General features: G+C 37.6%; 1 non-coding gene across 1 annotated transcript; it reads right to left on the bottom strand.

Moving 5' to 3' along the window:
* Nucleotides 1–1880: 1880 nt before the first annotated feature.
* Nucleotides 1881–1984, bottom strand: LOC129401032 (small nucleolar RNA U13). The gene has a single exon (XR_008628058.1). It is a non-coding gene; the product is annotated as a small nucleolar RNA U13 (small nucleolar RNA).
* Between the last annotated feature and the right edge of the window lie 19704 nt (nt 1985–21688).

Below are 21688 nucleotides of genomic sequence, written 5' to 3' on the forward strand. Positions count from 1 at the left end.
GTTGGCCACCAGGGCTGTCCTCCCCACTGTCATCTTGATTCTATCTGTTCAACTTTTCTTTTGGGGGACATCTCCCGTCAAGGTTATTAACCTCACATCATGCTCCTCTTTCCCTCCAATTGTAGTTAACTGTCCAAGGCAGTTAATTCAAATACAGTGTTTTTGCTTGTTTGTTTGTTTTTGTTTTTAAATCAGAACACCACATTTCCTTATTCATTGAATAGTCTTTGCTTTGTCTTGGCATGATCGATTCATCCTGGAAGGCATTTAGTATCTCTTGAGTTTGATGGCACTTACCTCTGCCATATTAGAATTTCCCCTGCAGCTCTAAGATCGAAATTTCAATGCAGTCAGTAAAACATTTTTTGTTTGTTTGTTTTAAACCCTTCTTCTTTGTTTGACTTATCTGTGTCTCCTACTTCTGTTAGAGGTGAAAAGAAATGGTAAGTCTGAAAGGACAGCAGTCATTTTTCTCTGTCTTGGTTTGAAAATATCAGTTTCAAGTTCTTTAGGGCCACTTACTTTCAAATGTTGCTTTCAACAGTTTATTTACCATCAAAGCTTCTCTAGAGAAACTCTTGGGAGAGAGTATGCTGCTGTAGAAATAAAGCAGAATGCTCTAAGTTAGAAATGGGACCCATCTCTCACTAGCTATATAATCAGCAAAGTTGGGAGCACTCTTTACTGCTTTATCTGCAGGACATGGATCTTATCTACAAGAGTTGTTGAAGGGATTATAGTAGACTGTGCTATTAAAGCCTCTGGTAGATAAAAAGCACTCCATAAATAGTGACCATTTTATCATGTGTGTAGATGTTAAAGTTTGGCAGTATATTTTAGAATTACATATTTAGTAATCCAATACCACCTCATATATTTATTTTGATAAAACTTCTGTAGGACACTGAGAAAAGAGTTCAGGATTTCTGGTCCTGCTAAAATACCAACCTTTTCAACTGTCCTCACTCTTATGAAAAACATTAGACATTAAAAAATAAAGAGTTTATTTTATTTTTGTTCTGTTTATATATCTGGGTGACAATCCTGCCTCCCTCCCAACAATTTCTCATCTTATAGCTTCAAATGCCCACTTGCTGCAATATTGTTTAGGCACAAGAGAGGGGAGAGAAATCTGGCAGAAACCATGGATTTTTCTTTCATTGTTTTCAAAAATTCTCAGGTATCAAATTTTGTATAAAAACTTAAACTATTTCAGTTTAGTGCCAATTATTGTTGGGTTTGGCCAACTAGATCAACTAGATCAACTAGCTGGGTTCTGGCCCATCAACTATGCCACTACAAGGTGACATCTTCTGATTTCAGGTTTTAGGATGCTTAGTTTAATCTATCAGTCTCTGTTCAGAGGGTAATAAAATGCGGATTAACTTTGTCAAGATGGATTATGCAATATGGGGAATGTAAAGCAATTAACTCTGTGTGTTTGTGTGAGTGTACACATATGCGCATGCACGTTTAATTGAACATTAGGTGAGTCACTTTTCTAAAAAGAGGTTCATTTCCAGAACTTTTTCTAACTAAGTATGAAAGTGTTCATTGTCTCTACAAACACCATTTGTCTTTAGGTTTTGACTGCTTAAAACAGTGAGTTCCCCCCAAATTTTCATTTTATATTTGCTTCTTCAAAGAAAATTCTGCTCTTTGGAATCAAAATAGTATGCACTATTTTAAAAGTAAAATACTATATTTTTCTTTACTGCAACTATGTTTCAAAAAGATTTGTTTATATTTTGGAAATTTATTTCCTTAAGATAAATATTCTTTACCAAAAAGAAAAATTTTTCTGTTCCACAGGCTAATTTTCAAGTTTTAATTTTAGTGTTTGCTAATATCCTTAATGAATCTTAGATACATTTTTTCCTTATCAGATAGGTAATGTGGCAAGTGCCTAACAAAATTCAAGGGAGGCACATGTCACACAAATGGATGAACACCCAATCATTATGCTTATGAAACAGGAAAGGATCTGAATGTTTTTCATTTTTGTATTTAGGGGACAGAGATTTGTTCTACTTAGATACATTCAGATATTTAGATATATTTTCACTGTTGTGGTTATTGTGCTACTTATATTCTTTCTTGTCTTCTTCCAAAGAGCTGGTTAGATTTTGGCTATAGTGTAAGATTTATTGTCTTTGAACTGCCACTGCTTCTGAGCTACTCATGCCCATTAATCAGTCTGACTTATTGACCCCAGTGCTATCTGGAATTGTGTGCTTATATCAGATAGATTGTAACGAGAGTTCATCCATTATATTTCTAAGTTCTCACTTCTCTGTACAGTCCAGTTTAATCATTCTGGCAACTACCTAGGTAGCACTTAGAAGTTAGGATTCTATAAGGGAAAGGCCCAAATGGGATTTGATTACACACTCAATATTTCAGAGTCAAGTGTGTAAAAGCATCAATTGTCATTCACACTCTGTAGGAGCTGCAGAACTCTAGATTTTAAATAGAGATGGACAAAAGCATTCTTAAATCATGGAAAACTAAATCAACAAGCAACCAAATACAGTGTATCTTTGTCTTGGGTAATGGTTAGATGGTAAACTTGCAGTTCACCCCATTTACCTATGGTTCATTGATTTTGGCATCTAATTTAATTGATTAGACACAATTATACCTCAAGCAGTTTGCCAAACATTACTAGCAAAATTAAATTAGCTTAGACATGTGATTTACTTTATTGTTTCTATCCAGAAGTGAGAACAAATACTGAATGGAAAATTGAGCATCATCTGAATTGGAAACTGAACACAATTCTACACTATAATTTGCATGGTCATAATATCCATTGTGCCTTTGCTTGTTTCTTACTTTCTGAGTCTCTATAATATTAAGTTCAAAAGACTTTCCATCTTTATGGTTAATTCAATTTTGTGAATGCTGTCTTTCAATACAACTTAGTATTCAATTTAATTGACTTTAAGAAACTAAAAGTGTCTGTCAGCTTTAAAGTTATACATATATAAATAGAAAGGTTTATTGGAAAGTAGAAAGGAAAAGAAAAGAAACTCTCCAGTGAGGATAGAATTTAGTATAGGCCTCAATTCTGTTAAAGTCAATCTTTGTTAAAGCAAATATCATTTGAAAATTCAAGCAATATTTAGTCTTCAGATATTTGAATAAAATATTTTTCCTAATAGATTTTTTATCTTGAGTACTTTAAGATAATAAATCATTGTTTTTTCTCATGTCCTGAAAATAGATCAAATCTTCAGTCTCAACAGAATCAAAGGCTTTCTTTAAATCAATGAACCTTAGACAGAGCAGCATCTTGAACTCTTAAGAAACCTCAATGCACTTGGTCACCGTGTGGATATGGTTGATCATGCTGAATCCTTTTTGGAACCCGGCTTGCTCGCAGGGTTGTCCTTCGTCTAGTGTTCTGCTATTTTATTCAGGATGACTCCAGTGAACAACTTATAGATGATGGACAACGGGCAGACCGGGTGATAGTTGCTGATGTCATGGATGTCTCCCTTGTACAACGGGACGGTCCTGCTGTTTTTCCAACTGCTGCCACTCTCCAGGCCACTTTTCTGATCACTGGCACTGAGCCTCACTCATGAGTGAAGTCTGACAGAACAAGGTAATACGGAACTTTGTGACCTTGGACTCTAAGTACAATTGGACCTGGAAACAGAGATCCTCTGCCTGCTTCCACCAATCTCCATCGAACCAGGGGTCACACCCTGCCGGTGCCAGATAAATTCCTCATTTGATGGGGTTCAAATATGATGTAAACCATCAGAACACCTGTAATGGTGATTGGAGGCCACCCTAAAGGCCTTCATCCCTCTTGGAGAGCCCGGCAAGCTACCAAGAGTATCCCGCCCACATGGCAGAGCCTGACAAGCTACCCATGGCATATTCGATATGCCAAAACCAGTAACAGCAATGAGCCTCATTCCCCTGACCCTGGAACAGCCCCCAATACAGCAATGTTAAGAAGGATGAACTAGGATAGGCTGATAAAATCTCCGGACCCATCTAGATTACCAAAATGAAGAAGGACTAAAATGACTGTTTGCTCTTTTTTTTTTTTACTTATGAACTTTCATGTTTGCATTTCAGTGATACAGTGATCATTTACTCATCCCTCCACCAGTGCCCATTCTCCTCCACCAATGATCCCAGTATACCTCTCACCACCCCCACCCCATCCCCCACCACCCCACCCTGCCTCTGTGGCAGGGCATTTCCTTTTGTTCTCTCTTCTTTTGGGTGTTGTAGTTTGCAATAGAGTTATTGAGTAGCCTTTATGTTCAGTCTATAGTCTACTTTTAGCTCATATCTTTCAACCTGAATGGGTCCTCCCAACATCCTCTACTTGGTGTTCCCTTCTCTAACTCAGCTGCCTTTTCCCCCAGCATGTGAGGCCAGTTTTCAAGCTGTGGGGCAGACCTCCTGGTCCTTATCTCTTCTACTCTTGGATGTTAGTCTCCCACTCTGTTACTTTATATTCCACAGATGAGTGCAATCTTTCTATGTCTGTCTCTCTCTTTCTGACTCATTTCACTTAACATGATGCTTTCCATGTTAATCCACTTATATGAAAATTTCATGACTACATCTTTTCTAACAGCTGCATATTATTCTGTTGTGTAGATGTACCAAAGTTTCTTTAACCAGTCTTCTGTTTTTGAGTACTCAGGTTTTTTCCAGATTTTGGCTATTGTAAACAGTGCTGCAATGGATATACAAATGAAGATGTCATTTCTATTATAACTTTTTGCCTCTCTGGGATATATTCCCAGGAGTGGTATTGCTTGGTCAAATGGGAGCTCAATTTCTAATATTTTGAGAATCGTCCACATTGTTTACCAAAAGGGCTGAACCAGTCAGCATTCCCACCAGCAGTGAAGGAGAGTCCCTTTCTCCCCACATCCTCTCCAACAGCGGTTGCTTTTGTTTTTTTTTGGATGTGGGCTAGTCTCTGTGGTGTGAAATGGTATCTCATTGTTGTTTTAATCTGCATCTCCCTGATGATTAGTGATGTAGACCATTTTCTCATGTGTGTTTTAGCCATTCGGATTTCTTCTTTGCAAAAATTTCTGTTCATTTCCACCCTCCATTTTCTCATGGAGTTAGATGTTTTCTTCTTGTAGAATTCAACCAGTGCCTTGTATATCCTTGATATAAATCCCTTATCATATGAGTAATGGGTGAATATCCTTTCCCATTCTGTAGACTGTCTTTTTATTTTGGTCACTGTTTCTTTTGAGGTGCAGAAGTTTCTTAGTTTAAGAGAGTCCCATTTGTTTATCTCTTTTTTCACTTGTGGTGTGTCATCTTTGAAAATAGCTTTAGCTTCAATGTCCTGGAGAGTTTTGCCAACTTTGTCTTCCATGTACCTTATGGATTCTGGTCTGATGTTGAGACCTTTAATCCACATTGACCTGACTTTTGTACATGGTGTTAGGTAGAGATCTGAGCCCATATTTTTTTTGCATGTAGCTGTCCAGTATTTCCAGCACCATTTGTTGAAGAGGCTTTCTTTGCTCCACTTCACAGTTCTTGCTCCCTTATCAAAGATTAGATAATCATATATTTGAGGGTGTGTGTCAGGATATTCAACCCTGTTCCATTGGTCTGCAGCTCTGCCTTTGTTCCAGTACTAAGCTGTTTTAATTATTACCTCTTTGTAGTAGAGATTGAGGTTGGGGATGGTGATTCCTTCCATATTCTTTTTCCCAAGAGTTGCTTTATTTCTCCGTGGGGCCTTATTGTTCCATATGAATTGCATGGGAGTTTGTTCCATTTCTTTGAAGAATGTCATTGGTATCCTTATAGAGATCGCATTGAATGTGTACAGTGCTTTTGGGAGTACTGTCATTTTGACAATATTATTTCTCCCAATCCATGAGCAGGTGTATCTTTCCATTTCCTCATGTCCTCTATTATTTTTTGAAGTAGTGTTTTGTAGTTTCCTTTGTACAAGTCCTTTACCTCCATAGTTAAGCTGATTCTGAGGTACTAGATTTTCTGAGGCACAATTATGAACAGGATTGTTTTTCTCATGTCACTTTCTTTTGTCTCGTTATTTGCATATAGAAAAGCCATGGACTTTTGGGTATTGATTTTATAGCTTGCAACTTTATTATACAAGTCTATTGTTTCTAAGAGTTTCTTGGTATAGGTTTTAGGGTTCTCTAAGTATAGTATCATATCATCTGCAAATAGTGAAAGCTTGATTTCTTCCTTTCCTACCTTAATGTCCTTAATATATTTTTCTTACCTAACCACTGCTGCAACTACTTCCAGTACTATATTGAACAAACATGAAGAGAGTGGGCATCCTTGATCTTAGAGGGAAGGCTCTTAGTTTTTCCCCATTGAGTATGATGCTTGCCATAGGCTTGTAGTAGATGGCTTTGACTATGTTGAGGAAAGTCCCATCTCTACTTATTTTAGTGAGATTTTTTTTTATCATAAACGGTGCTGGATCTTGTCAAATGCTTTCTCAGCATCTATTGATATGATCATATGATTCTTTTCTTTTGTTGATATGATGCATTATGTTGATATATTTCTGAATGTTAAACCATCCTTGCATCCCCAGGATGAATCCCACTTGGTCATGGTGCATGAACTTTTTGATGAGTTGTTGAATTCTATTTGCTAATATTTTGTTGAGAATCTTCACATCCGTGTTCATCAGGGATATAGGCCTGTAGTTTTCTTTTTTTGTGGTGCCTTGGTTTTCTTTTGGCATTAGGGAGATATGAGCCTCATAGAAACTGTTTGGGAGGGTTTCTGTTTCTTCAATTTCCTGGAAACGCTTGAGAAGAGCTGGTAACATGTTCTTTTTAAATGTTTGGAAAAATTCGCTAATGAATCTATCTGGTCCCAGGCTTTTCTTTTTTGGGAAGACATTTGATGATGGTTTCAATTTCCTTGATATTAATAGGACTATTAAGGTATTCCAGGTCTTCTTGGCTCAGCCTTGAGAGATTGTAGGAATCCATGAATTTATCCATTTCTTCTAGGTTCTCTTGTTTCGTGGCATACAGATTTTCAAAGTAGTCTCTGATGATCTTTTGAAATCCTTTGGTTTCTGTTTTGGTTTATTAGGGTTCTCTTTTTATTTCTGATTCAGTTTATTAGGGTTCTCTCTCTTTCTTTGTGAGTCTTGCTAGTGGTTTATCAATCTTGTTTATTTTCTCGAAGAACCAGCTCTTGGTTTCATTGATCTTTCTAATTGTCTTTTGGGTTTCTGCTCTAAGTTTTATTATCTCTATCTTTTTGCCTGGTTTGGGCTCCTCTTTTTGGTCCTTTTCTAAAATCTTGAGCTGTGAAGTCAAGTTATTTATGTGGGCCCTTTCTTCCTTCCTAAGAAATGCTTGCATAAATTTTCCCCTTAACACGGCTTTAGCTGTGTTCCACAGGTTCTGGTAGCTCATGTGTTCATTCTCATTTGTTTCCAGGTACCTTTTGATTTCTTCCTTGATTTTCTTCCTGACCCACTCATTGTTCAATATTGAGTTGTTGAGTTGTTTAATTTCCAGGTGTTCGATTTGGTTTTCTGTGTCTATACATGATTAACGTCTAACTTCATTGCATCATGGTCTGAAAAGATAGCTGATAAAATGTCTATCTCCCCGATTCTGTTGAGGTATGTTGTGTGGCCCAGCACATGGTCTATTCTGGAAAATGTTCCATGTGCACTGGAAGAGAATGTGTATTCTTTTTTGGGGGGATATGAAGCCCTGTGTAGATCTATTAGCCCTCTCTCTTCTATTTCTTCCTTCAAAGCCAGTATTTCCTTGGTGCGTTTTGATCTTCTTGATCTATCCAGAAGTGATAGGGCGGTGTTGACTCCAACTACTATTGTGTTGCTCGCAATCTCCTTCTTAAGGTCTGTTAGCAGCTATTGTGGGTATTTAGCTGGTCCCTCATTGGGTTTGTACACATTTAGGAGTGTGATTTCTTCCTGCTGTACATATCCTTTAATTAATAAAAAAAATGGCCTTCACTATCCTTTCTAATTTTTTTCAACCTGAAATCTATGTTGTCTGATAATAGTAAGGCCACCCTAGATTTTTTGAGGGAGTTGTTTGCTTTCAGGATTGTTTTCCATCCTTTGACTTTGAGTCTCTGTTTGTTTTGGCTATTCAGATGCGTTTCTTGCAGGCAGCAGAATGTTGGGTTCAGTATCTGAACCCATTTTGCCACTTTGTGTCTCTTAGCTGGTGAATTTAGACTATTGACATCAAAAGAGATTATAGTGATGGTATTTTGCACCATCTTTCTGTAAGGGTTTGTTGTGCTTGTAGGGCTTTTTATTGTCTTACAATAGGCTTTTTAGTCCTTCTTTTAGGTTTGGTTTTGAGTCTATTAAGTTTCTGAGCTGTTGTTTATCCATGAAATAGTGTATCATTCCTTCTAGTTTGAATGAGAGTTTATCCGGATAAAATATTCTTGGTGAGGCATTCATTTCATTGAATTTTTTCACTATATCCCACCACTGCCTTTGGGCTTGGAGGATTTCCTCTGATAGGTCTGCTGTGAATCTAAGGGGTGCTCCTTTGTATGTGATTTCCTTCTTTGACCTTGCTGCTTGAAGTATTGTGTCTCTATCCATGATATCCATTATTCTAACTATAATATGTCTTGGAGGTTATTTGTTAGGGTCTCTTTTAGCTGGCACCCTTCAGGTTCCTTGGATATGGATGACTGCATTCTCCCGCTCTGGGAACTTTTCAGCAATAATTTCTTTGACTGTGACTTTTTAATTGGGGTTGCTTCCCTGTCCTTCTGGTACTCCAATGATTCTAATGTTGTTCCTCTTGAGATCATCCCATAGGACTCTGATTCATCTTATTTTGAGGTCTCTTTCCATTGTTTGTTGTTGTCTGTAAGCTTCCTGTACCTCATCTTCAAGCTCACTGATTCTGCCTTCCGCTGTAGCCATTCTATTTTTGAGGGTACCCATCGAGTTTTTCATTTTATCTACCGAATCCTTTATTTGTGACGTTTCTTTTTGTAGCTTTTTTATTTCTGCTCTCATTTCTTCCCGTATTTTCTCGGCCGTCTGTTCTATTGTTTCTTTCAGATCCTCCTTTAGTTTAATGGATATCTGTTCCATCTTTACATTGAGTTCATTGAACATCTTGAGCACTTCATCTCTGAATTCTTTATTAGAGAGCTCAAGTTTGTCGGAAGTGCCTATTGAGGCTTCTGGACTCCTTTCATGGTACTCTCCTTGTGGTGGTGATTTGCGCTGTTTCTTCATGTTTTTGTGGTGGTATGGAGGAGTGACCTTCAAGTTCACTATCCCTGTTCCCTCTGTTGCAAAAAAGGGTTCTGGATGGGCTCATCAATGATGGTCACCATTTTATTCTCCCCTTCTAGAACATGTCCTTTCTCTTAGATGTTCCTCTAATTCTTATATGAAGCCTCAAGTGACACTTTCAGAGAAAGTGCTCTTTTACATTGGGCTTGCACAGCTGCTTGTATTCATTGGTATTTTGGTGAAATAGGAATACACTAACTCCCTATTGGCCTACTGGTTTTTGGATAGCTAGGATGTTACTCTTGGACATAGGTAATGAAGACTGAGCTGTAACAACAGATTGCTGGACTTGAAGAAAATAACTTCAACCGACCCCCAGAGAGGCCACACCCACTTCTGCAGAGGCCACCCCCTGAATATTAGGTTACACCCCCTTCCGCACTGCAGCTGTGTCCAAGACACTGGCTGGGACTCGGGAAGGGCAGTGACGTGGCGGGAACATCATACACCTGGGCCGGAAAAGAAAATGGCTGTGGTGCTGGGGAACAGTGTGCCACCCACCAGAGCAGCAGTCCGGGCCGGGGGGAGGGGGTTGTCTGGGTCCAAAATGCTGGCTAGGACACGGGGATGATTGTTTGCACTTTTAACGCACATACACTGGCATTGGAAATATCCATCGAGTGGATATTTTAACGCACATACACTGGCATTGGAAATATCCTGATAGTGCAAGCTCGGAAGATCAAGTACCACGTCATTGGATTGACCAAGACGAGAAGACATCGAACACATCAAGCTGTTTTTGACACTGGAGAAGAACTGTTCCTTGGAGCATGCATCAGTAGAGGAATCAGTGGTGTCGGTGTCCTTGTCAACACAAACTTAGCCATGAGCATTGATTCATTTAAATGCCTAACAAATCGAATCAGATGCTTACATTTGAATAGATGTGCCTCGTTGCCAGCAGTTTCTATCTTAGTCGTCTATGCACCAACATCCAACTACGATGAAGAAGAAATAGAGAAGTTCTACATGGAGCTAGAGAAGTTCTATAAAGAAGACCACACCCTCTACAAGTTCATTGTCAGTGATTTTAATCCAAGATAGGACCTAGAAGGTCACCTGAAGAACTCCACATCGGGACACATGACCTAGTATGGAATGAACAGGGTAAGAGACTGTATGAATTCATTATGTTGACCAAGACCACTCATGATAACTCGCAGTTCCAGAAGGCTGAATCTAAACGTTGGACATGGGAGTCTCCTGGTGGACAGTTCCACAATGAAATTGACCACATCATATTCAATGAAGGTCTTGCCTGACCGATGTCACTGTTGTCCAAAAATTCCAGACAGGATCAAACCACTGTGTTCTTCTTGCAAAATTCTACTTCACAGAGCAGTGAAAAGGGGCTGTAAAGTTTAAGAAGAGAACTCTCAGAACTACCACGAACTGCTATCTCTTTGGCACTACTGCATCTATAGGGGAAAATGCCATTGTTGACAACATTGATGAGGAATACAATTGAGTGGTCAGCACCTCCATGATTGTGTAAGGAATGCAGGGGACAGAAAGCCCCCAAAAGTAGCCTGTCTTAGGAAACTTTCGAGCTCATTCACCTACGTGGTCTCATTCGAACCTCAGGCAATCACAAGCTAATGTCCAAGCTCAAAAAGCTGTGCAGAAAAGCAATAAAGGAATACCTTAAAGAGACAAGTGCAGCAGTATTGGCCAATGAGGTAGAAGCCAGAAAAAGTATTCACAAAAATGCCTGTCATTCACCAACTACAAGACCAAGATGACTGCCCTCCAATGTCCTGATGGATCCTTCACATCTTCCAGAAGGGCAATGTAAAAGGTTATCCACAATTTCTCGGATCTCTTTGATAGCCACTTCCACCTGCCCACATACCAAATTCCACAGGATGGATATGTCATTCCCAGCATCCTCCCTTCCAAAATCTGACACACCATTTTGTTGGTAAAGAAGCGTAAAGCACATGGTCCAGACAAGGTCAGACCTGAACACCTGAAGAATCTGCCACCAGTACTTGTCAATACACTGGCTTGGCTCTTCACATGCTACCTGTCTGAATGCAAGGTTCTGTGTGTATGTATCCATAGAATTTTATATTCTAGTTTTTATAATATTGGTAAAATGGACCAAAGCTATAACAATAGAATAAGTTCCTGTTGACAGGATTCATTTATACTTTTTCTTCCATTTTCAACGCGTGCTAGTTCAGGCAGTAAAACTTTTGAAAAGTACATATTGATGATAGTTTATCCAAGGCAAAAATCAGAGGCAGGGGCTGGAGTGGTAGCACAGTGGGTGGGGAGTTTGCCTTGCACGCAGCTGACCCAGGTTTGATCCCCGGCATCCCATATGGTCCCCTGAATCGCCTGAGTGCAAGGCCAGGAGTAACCCCTGAGCATCACTGGGTGTGATTCTCCCCCACCCCCCAAAATCGGAGGCAAAGAATCTAAGAGAGTCTGGTAAAATTCATATTGGTATTCCAATGTTAGGAAACTGACCTAAAAGAATGTTACTATACATGTATTAGATATCAAGGAAAATTTCTATTCTGTTAATGCAATAGAATATAATATTCCACAGTTGGTGGAATTTTTTAAGTCTATGAAAATTACACCATTTTAAAGATGTCTTCACTGAGGATGTTTGATAGAAACTATATAATTTTTGCTCTATTTTTCATTTTAAGTTATCATATATAAGTAGAGTTTGGCATAAGGAAGGAGGAAAATATTTCATAATTGTGTAATTACAATAGGAGGATTACAAGAGGAGGCAGTGAATATAGTATAAAAATAATTTTACTAAAGCAGATTTAATAAACATTTCACTAACAACTCAGTAGGGCCAAGAGAAACATTACCTTGAAATGAGAAAGAAAATTGAATGCATACAATGAATATAATACTACATGTAAAACAAATGAATACAACTGAATCTTAATTAGCCCTTCATATAATCTCATTCTCACTTAGATCCTACAAGTTGTCTATTTTTATCAGTTTTTACAGGTAAAGAGGCAAATTGTCAAGAATTTTTTTGCTAAGGAAATTAAATGTGGGCCCTTAGCTCTGTGCATCAGAAAGCCAAGAACTAATACTACAGCTTTTGTAAGAAAAAAAGGCCTTTTATTTACAGTCCTCAGTGCAGTAAAGTTTGGATTCGTGGTACCTCTCTGTTGATCCGAAGAATTTGTAGGAGGGTCTGGGAAGTTCTGGCTTGTCTTTTTGTTGAGTAGAAGTGGGTTTGGGAATAAACAGGATAGGGCTATAAGGTCATTGAATGACCCAGCCTCCTGAATAACCTGCTTTCCTGCATTTCTTCTTTGTATCAAGTGTTAAATTTTACTATCTTCCCTAAAGGCAAATGGCATGCAGAGACAAATTAGGGTTGTGTGTGTGATTTTTCTGCTTGTTTTTATCTCTTAGCAAATTCATTTTAAACATATTTACAACCTCTGCAAAAACAGTTCCTGCAAACAGAGTAGTACAGTTATTATTTTTGTCTACCCAATTTGTGTCATGTCACCTCATCTTTCTAAGGTCCAAATTGATAACCCTGTTCTTTTAGCACCATAGTTTATTTTATAGAAGTGCTATGAAAACAATCACTTATTGAATTCTTATTATAGAACAGGTCTTGTGCTAAGAGAGTTACATTTATTATATAACTGATATTCATGACAATAATTAGCATAGACATTATTTCTTCTAAAATTAAGGAAAAGTAAACTTTCCAAGTTCAAATGATTTGGTTTAGGTCATATAGCTCATGAATGGCAGGACTTAGAATTTAAGGCAGAAAGCCATGCAGGAGGGGGACCACGATGAGGAATTTCAGCTCAGTCCTGCAAGAATCTGTTCAAGATGCATTAAAAGATTATTCCACACTCTACGATGTTCTAGCAAGCAATGGACCCTCAAGGTTGGGAAACATGGAATAAAAAAATCCCCTTAAGAACAACTTTGAAGAAAGCATGGGGCATGCACTCCATCTGTGTTGGAGTTACCCATACCTTTCTCCTCTGTGTGTAGCTCTTTCCCTTTACTTCATGGGATGACTCCATTCCTGGGAGTTCTCTGCACACCTATGGATGGTATGTAATTTCTTTATGGATGTCTTCATTCTTCTATCTTCTCTTCCTTTCTCCCTCTGTCTCTCCTACTCTCTCATCGTTCAACTCTTTGACATTCAAATTTGTTTCCCCTTCTTCTGATCTTCTCCATTATATTTTATAAGGAAAATTTCTTAACTTCATTACCTAGGTTTTCCTGAACATTTTATCTGTGGAATACTTATGAAGCCTGGAGAATCTAGGTAGAGATCTGGAGCTTGAAGTCTACACCGCCAGGAGCCACCTATGGACTTTCCTGGGTCCTGACCTCTGGGACACCTCACTGATGAGATCACAGTGGATCAAGCAGGAGGGTGGTAGTAGAACACCATCCTCTGAGGGTTGTGATCTGTACTGTACCTCCCCATGTACCTGTTGCCAGCTATTTGCACACAGCATTTTTTTTTCAATCAGCTAAAACTGGATAAGTGAAATAAGTACAGGATTATAACGATATCACTATCAGTTAACCCAATTCTCGTGCTGCACGCTTTCTCAGGTTGCTACACTCCAGCAATTAAGTCGTTTGAAAAAAAATAAGCATTTTTATTCTCTCACAGTTCTGGATGCCAGAATTTAGAATTCAACACGTTGGAAGTTAGGGGCATGATCCTTCAGAAGCTTCTGGGAGAGTTCAGTCCTTGCCCCTGCAGGCTTAGTGTGATCATGCGTTTTATCCTTGGCACATTACATTTCTTCGTTCCTTAATGTCCCTTGGCTAGTGGTTGCTAGTTATGGTCTCAGCTATTATATTTACATAGATTTCTTCTCGATGTGTCTTTACTTCTATAATGTACAAGATTACTTATCATTCGATACTTTTCTCACTTGTTTTATCTAGTTTATCATTTATTTATTTTATTGAATCACTGTGAGATAGAGCTTTACAAAGCTATTCATGACTAGGTTTCAGTCATATAATGTTCCAACACCCACTCTTTCGTCAGTGTACATTTCCTAGCACCAGTGTCCCCAATTTCCATCCCATTACCTCTCACCACACCCTATGGTGGGCATTTCCCTCTCCTTCTCTCACTCTCTCTATCCTTCTTTAAAATTTTTTTTAAATATAGTTATTTTGTTTTCCAAAAACCACAGTATAAATAAGAAGTGTTAATGGAAAAATTATTAAATGGTAAGGGGGATATAAATTTTAAAAATTTGAGTTTCTAATTTCAAATTTGGCAGTCATAAAAATTAGAGTGTTTTAAATGTATTTAGTGATATTTTAGAAATGGTGGACAATATCATAAATCTAGAATGAGAATAACTAGCTAGGTATAAAGAATGAAGCTGAAAATCTAAAATTAAGTATAGTTAATGGCTTAGTGGTTCCACAAGGTAAAAAAGGTAGGCTGTACTAGATATACAAATTGAAGTGAGTTAAATTTTCCTCCTAAAACCATCACAAGGAGTAGGAATCAATGGTACATAATTGATTTTATACATAGTATTAAATCATATGCTGGAAAAAAGAAAACAGAATTAAAATTGTCTTCGCTTTGGGGAATCTCTTCTATTCTAACAGTCTCTTGAACTGTTCAAGAGACTGTTAGAATAGAAGTGACACCTCCTACAGGAGTTACCAGACATACAGGAAACATATTTGGCTTGAGAATTGCCTATGACATAGTCCAACCTATGGTTTATTTGGAAGATAAAAGATAAAAGTTTAAGACTCTGGCTTAGCATTTAGGAAACTGAATTTAATTGATAAATATGTGAAAAGTAGCTATTTGGTGCCACTTTTTTTTTTTGCTTTTTTTGGGTCACACCCAGCGATGCTCAGGGGTTACTCCTGGCTTTGCACGCAGGAATTACTCCTGGCGGTGCTCGGGGGACCATATGGGATACCGGGGATCGAACCCGGGTCGGCCTCGTGCAAGGCAAACGCCCTACCCGCTGTGCTATCACTCCAGCCCCAAGGTGCCACTTTTCAAATATGCTCACATGCTATTAGGAACATTTGAAACTTTTTAATTATAGAAAAGTTATTGAACTAACTTGTTTTCAGGTAAATAACAGCTTGATTTTGCTTTCAAGATTAGGTAAACTGGTATGTAAATCTTTAGAAGTACAGCTCAGCTCAGTAGAAATGGGAAAGGGATGACTCACCTATTGATCAGTTGGATGGAGTGCTGAAAGAACAGAGGCTGAGACCTGAGTCAGTGCTTTAGTCTGGGTCCATGGTAGATTGATTATAGCAGCGTTGTCTGTAATTCCTTCACCGTGTCCGTGTACATTGTTAGTGGCCTATCAGGTAGACACTGAGATTGAATATCTACTTCAACGAATTGTCCATTAGCAAATATAACACATGGAGAGGTTTGAATAGTTCTTTTGCCTTAAGACTTTTTATTGCTACTGCCAGATTCCTGTGATCACTACACAAATAATCTCAGACAAGCATTCTGGAGGATGGCACACACACAAACCCCTCTCACCCAGTTAATAGTTGATCTTTCAGCAGATATATATTAGAGGCTGGCAGTCTCGTCTGATCAACAAGCTGACCAAGGTTATCAAAGATGCCTAAGTGAGTCTAAGACCAGAACTACTCTGCAAAATTCAGCCTAAATGGTAGACAGATAGAATGAGCTACATAAAAGGCCGTTGTATTCAACAGGTTAGGTTGGCATCATTTGTTATGCAGCAAAAGCTAACTGATAGTACAGTGTACTTAATTATTTCAAGGTTGGTAGCCTATCATGATTTTTTAAAGCTAAGAACACCATAATATTTTATCCACCGGATTTTTGGAAAGTATGTGATATAGGCAATATTGTTGCCATGAGAATAAGATGATACAGCATTAAGTATCTTTTTTGCTCTCTGTGTAGAAGACAAACTGGTATAATTGCTTTGAAGACCAATGTTTGATTACCAGTTCTATGTAGATATTTATCAAATTTTCTTTATTTTGTCTAGGCTTATTTTTTCATTAACATCTCCAAAAAATTTATCTGCTAAATACACATCTAAGGAATAAATTTGTCAATTCTAAAGAACTATTGGAGCAAAAGTTATGTTTTATTATCTGACATAAATACATAGTACTAAAATTGAAATTAGATATGCTGATTATAAGATGTGATGATTATTTCCATTCCAGATCAAATTGAATAAAACACTTATTGATTTGGATTGAATTTCAATTTGTAAAAGGTTGGTGCAAGCCAACTACTGTCTAGTAATGTTTGAATAGAAAGTCTTGCAAGCCAATAGCCTATTAATTGTAGGTGATAAAAAAAAAGATTCAATAAATTACTTTTTTACGACAGAAGAAATTTCTGCTTTATATGCCAACAAAGAGTAGAAATGCCAGAAGCAGTTGAGGACTAAATTACTAAACACTTATTTTATCACATCGGAACGTTAATGCTGGTGCTTGATTACAACAAGCAATCCAATTGCATGCATTTGGATTGCAAGGCACCCGGCTTTTATATTCATTAGAAAAGTTATTGATTTTGGAAAGTTACCACTAATAAAACTACACTATTTTCTCAGACCTGTTATATGAGCACAGACAGATTATTTGATCAATGATATTGAGGAAAGGAAAAGCACTCATTGCTTCTAATCTCTTTTTCTTGCTTTCTAAATTGTACATTGGTCTCAGAAATGTGTTCAGAAACATGGACCCCATGCAATATGAGATTCTCTGGACAGGGGGAATCATTATTCTTCTAACATAATCATACACAATTTTTGATAATATAATTGAATTGTTTGGTAAAACTATCATTGAGAGGTATATAGAGTCAGAAATGGCAATAATATTAAATTGTGTCAAGAATAAGAATTTCAGGGGCTGGAGTGATAGCACAGCAGGTAGAGCATTTGCCTTGCATGTGGCCAACCTGGGTTCGATTCCCAGCATGCCATATGATCTCCCGAGCACCGCCAGAAATAATTTCTGAGTGCATGAGCCAGGAGTAACCCTTGTGCATTGCTGGGTATGACACAAAAAGCAAAAAAAAAAAAAAGAATTTCAAATGTTCACAAAGTATTACTATTTGTTGCAATTTGTCTTTAGCAAATTATAACGTAGTTTTCATCTATCAGAAACTTAAACTTCTATGCAAGTTAATGTGCCAATTGTCCAGTAATAAACTCAACTGAATTCTGATAGTTATTTTTAATGATTTTAATCAATATTGTTCCACATTACATTAATAAGTAAAAAATTCATTGGTATTTATATAGTCAAAGCCTATTTAGGTGTATCCCTATATTCCTTATTTTCCCTTCCAAGATGGACTTCAGATCTTCCTATGGGACATTTTCTTTCATTCTAAAGCAGAACTTATTTTACAGAAGGTCATCTCAAAGAAAACTTGTTCAGTTTCTCTTCATTTGTCTTCATTTTGTTCTCATTCTTGGAAACTACTTTAGCTGTGTAAATAATTCTAGATTGACTGTTATTTTCTCTGAACACACTGAGAACATTTCACTGCATTATTTTGATAGACTACCTGTCAGTCTAAATTGTCCCTTAGTACTATTTGTATTTCTTTCTTCCAGGTACTATGAGCACTGCAGATTCAAGTGCATTTTATACTACAATGTTCAGCTTGTCCATTGAGATCCGCACAACCATATAGATATAGGTTCCTGACCAAATTCAGGCCAAAGATACCAGATTAGCAATGGAATCTTTATTTTTATTTCTTTTATTCAAGTGGAGGCATTAGTTTGGTGATTTTTCCATTTCCTGGGATTCTGACACAATGCAGATGGTCTTGCATCAGGGCAAAGTCCAAGATACCTACCTAGAGGATTTAGGGCATTTAGTGTTTTTCATGATTACTCCTCCAAATTTTGATATTCTTGATTAGCTCTTTACTGTAAAAACTTTCATTATTTTCATACAAACCCATACAAAATTTCTTAATTTTTATGTAGGATTTACCGCTGCTCTTATGACAATAATTATATATCCACTCATATCCTAATCCAGTACCTTTTTAATATCACAAAAGACATAAAAGAGACATAGCACTGTAGCACTGTTGCCTGTTGTTCATCAATTTGCTCAAGCTGGCACCAGTAACGTCTGCATTGTGAGACTTGTTGTTAATGTTTTTGGCATATTGAATAAGCCACGGATAGCTTGCCAGGCTCTGCCATGCTGGCGGGATACTCTCGGTAGCTTGCCGGGCTCTCTGAGGGGGTGGAGGAATCGAACCCAGGTCGGCCGTGTGTAAGGCAAATGCCCTACCTGCTGTGCTATCGCTCCAGTCCAAAAAGAGATATAACTAATTATATTTTAGAAATGTTAAAATGTCAATAATGTTATTAAATATTCATAATAACATTAAAATATCCATAATCTATTTTTTATTCATCATTCATTTATTTATGAATTGACCTCCTATGCACCAAGTATATATTAATGCATTTGGAGTATAACAAAAAGCAAAATAAGCAATAACATCTGCCATTAAGAATTATGTGCTGGGGCTGGAGTGATAGCACAGCAGGTAGGGCATTTGCCTTGCACGCGGCCAACCCAAGTTCGATTCCCAGCATCCCACATGGTCCCCCGAGCACCGCCAGGAGTAATTCCTGAGTGCATGAGCCAGGAGTAACCCCTGTGCATCACCGAGTATAACCCAAAAAGCAAAAACAAACAAACAAAGAATTATGTGCTCCAGAATTGCAGAGCCATATGATAAATACTTGTTTAAGTAAATCATATGGTCAATCAGAAGCTACTAAGTACCTAGAAAAGTTAGGTATAGAGCAGGTAAGGGTAAATCAAATCTCTGGTTTGAAAACAATGGTCACTGGGAGAGTGAAATACAGGTAAATGTGCCTAGAAGGTATCTGAGGGAAGATCATTGCCAACTGAAATGAATTCTCAAGAGGAATGATATCCATAATCTATCTTAATATACTGGATTTAAAGAAAAGATTTTAACAAATAATCTATATCATAAAAAGCAATGTCTCTGATTTAACAGGTAGTATATGGACACATCATTCTCTTAAAAAATTTGTCTTTAAAATAACAAAATGTTATGCTTATTCCTTCTATATTTTTAGGACAAAACAGGCAATACAAAATTACTTAAACAGAATCACCAAACTGAAATATTTGTCCAAAAACTTATTCTCATATGAAAAAATATATTAAACTAAAATTTCCCCTACACTTAGAGAAAAATAACATGTGTTTCACACATAAAACTAAGACACTCATACTTCTTATCTAAAAGAAATCATTATCAAGGTACTATAAGCACTGTAGCACTGTCTTCTCGTTGTTCATCGATTTGTTAGAGTGGACACCAGTAACGTCTCTATTGTGAGACTTCTTGTTACTGTTTTTGGAATATCAAATACGTGAGGAGTAGCTTGCCAAACTCGGCCTTGCAGTTGAGATACTCTCAGTAGCTTGCTGGGCTCTCTGAGAGGGGTGGAGGAATCGAACCCAGGCTGGCTGTGTGCAAGGCAAGCGCCCTTCCCACTATGCTATCACTCCACCCTACAACACCTTAATTCTTTATATTAAGAATTCTTTATATTAAATCTTAATATTAAGATGATGCTAATAAAAAGTTTTCATAAGGACACCAACATATTCCTTAAATCTTATTCATTATCTTTCTCAAGTAATATTTTGCTATTCACTACTCTGTATTATATTATATGGATGACAATACAGATTACATCTTATTTGAATTATCTTATTCCTTTACTTATGTTTGGACTTGACCCATATTAACTTGAACAGTCACTTGGAAGCTGACCTCACATACTGCAGGAAAAGGCAGCTCAGATAGAGAAGGGACCACCAAGTAAAGGATGCTTGGAGGGCCCATTCAAGATGGAAGATGCATGCTGAAAGTAGACTATAGCCCGAACATGATGGCCACTTAATACCTGCATTGCAAACCACAACACCCTGAAGGACATAGAGAGAGTAAAAGGGAATTTCCCTTCCACAGAGGTGGGGAGATGGGGGGTGGGAGGGATACTGGGAACATTGGTGGTGGAGAATGGGCACTGGTGAAGGGATGGGTACTTGGTCATTGTATTACTGAAATGTGAGCGCGGAAGTTTGTAAATCTGTAGCTGTACCTCACAGTGATTCATTATAAAATAAAATATTAATAATTAAAAAATTGAACAGCGACACGGTAATCCAAAGACTTGCTCTATGTTGATATTTCATTCTATGTACTCAGAAATAACTCCATTAAGTACATAGAAACATTCTGAGTACTTAAGATGGTACAGTATTCCACATATTGTCACTGTTGAAAATTTCCTCAATAAGGAGGCTGTACAAATGTTTGTGTTTTCTCTTGTTTGGGGGGTTGGAATTAGAGCTCCCAAATAGTACACAGGGAACCCTGCAGGGAACACATTTTGGTGATTTTTTTTTTCTCCATCCTCCAGGTTGTAGGGATTGTTAGTCATCTGGTGGTGCTTGGGGGTCTTCAGGAATATACCCAGTGATGCTTGGGAGATATGTTTTGCAGTGCATTGAACTGGAGTCAGCCACATTCAAGACTGCCCCTAAACTAATGTACGGTCTCTGGTTCTAAAACATTTTCTTAGTATATGAGTGACCTATATCCAGAATTTCATTTTTGGATATAAAAATTCTGGTACCCACTACTTGTTAATTGGTAAAATAGAAGACAGAATTTACTCAGAGTCTGAACAAAGAAATCATATAAGAAAACTACTTACAAGAGTGAAGCAGAGTCAAAGAAACAAACAAGAGAGGCATGAAACAGTAACTGCACCTCATATCTAAGGCAAAGAACATGAAAATATTATAAAAGTCTTAGGAGGCTAGAATTGTGAAGAGAGAATGCTCTGGATTAGCTTAATTTGTATGGAAATGAAACTGTCCACAGAGAAATTAAGGTAAAGGAACAATAGAGCAAAGAAAACATAGCCCTCTCTCTCTCTACATTTAACAGTGGGATAGGATCTAATGGAATGATTATTTAATCATGTTGGGGTCCTTTTAGAAGACAAAAGGGAACTTTATATTTTGAAATCTTAATCCAAGGTTCAGGTGGAAAACCAGAAAATTTCTGTGGTGACAGTTAAAGATATTCATATGTGTAAAAGTCAGCTATTCATAGATAAGGCTACAAAACTACATAGATTGTGGAGTTGCAGTTCATGTTAAATGCAGAATATCACTGTTTCTCTTTGAAGTCAGGGAATTGATTGGGAAGGAAAGGATTCTTACTATGACAGACTGAGATAAAGGCAGAAACTAGAGCCCTCAAATCCTTTGATAGTCCTATGT

The sequence above is a fragment of the Sorex araneus genome, chromosome 1 (genome assembly GCF_027595985.1).
Source record: "Sorex araneus isolate mSorAra2 chromosome 1, mSorAra2.pri, whole genome shotgun sequence".
Classification (NCBI taxonomy): domain Eukaryota; kingdom Metazoa; phylum Chordata; class Mammalia; order Eulipotyphla; family Soricidae; genus Sorex; species Sorex araneus.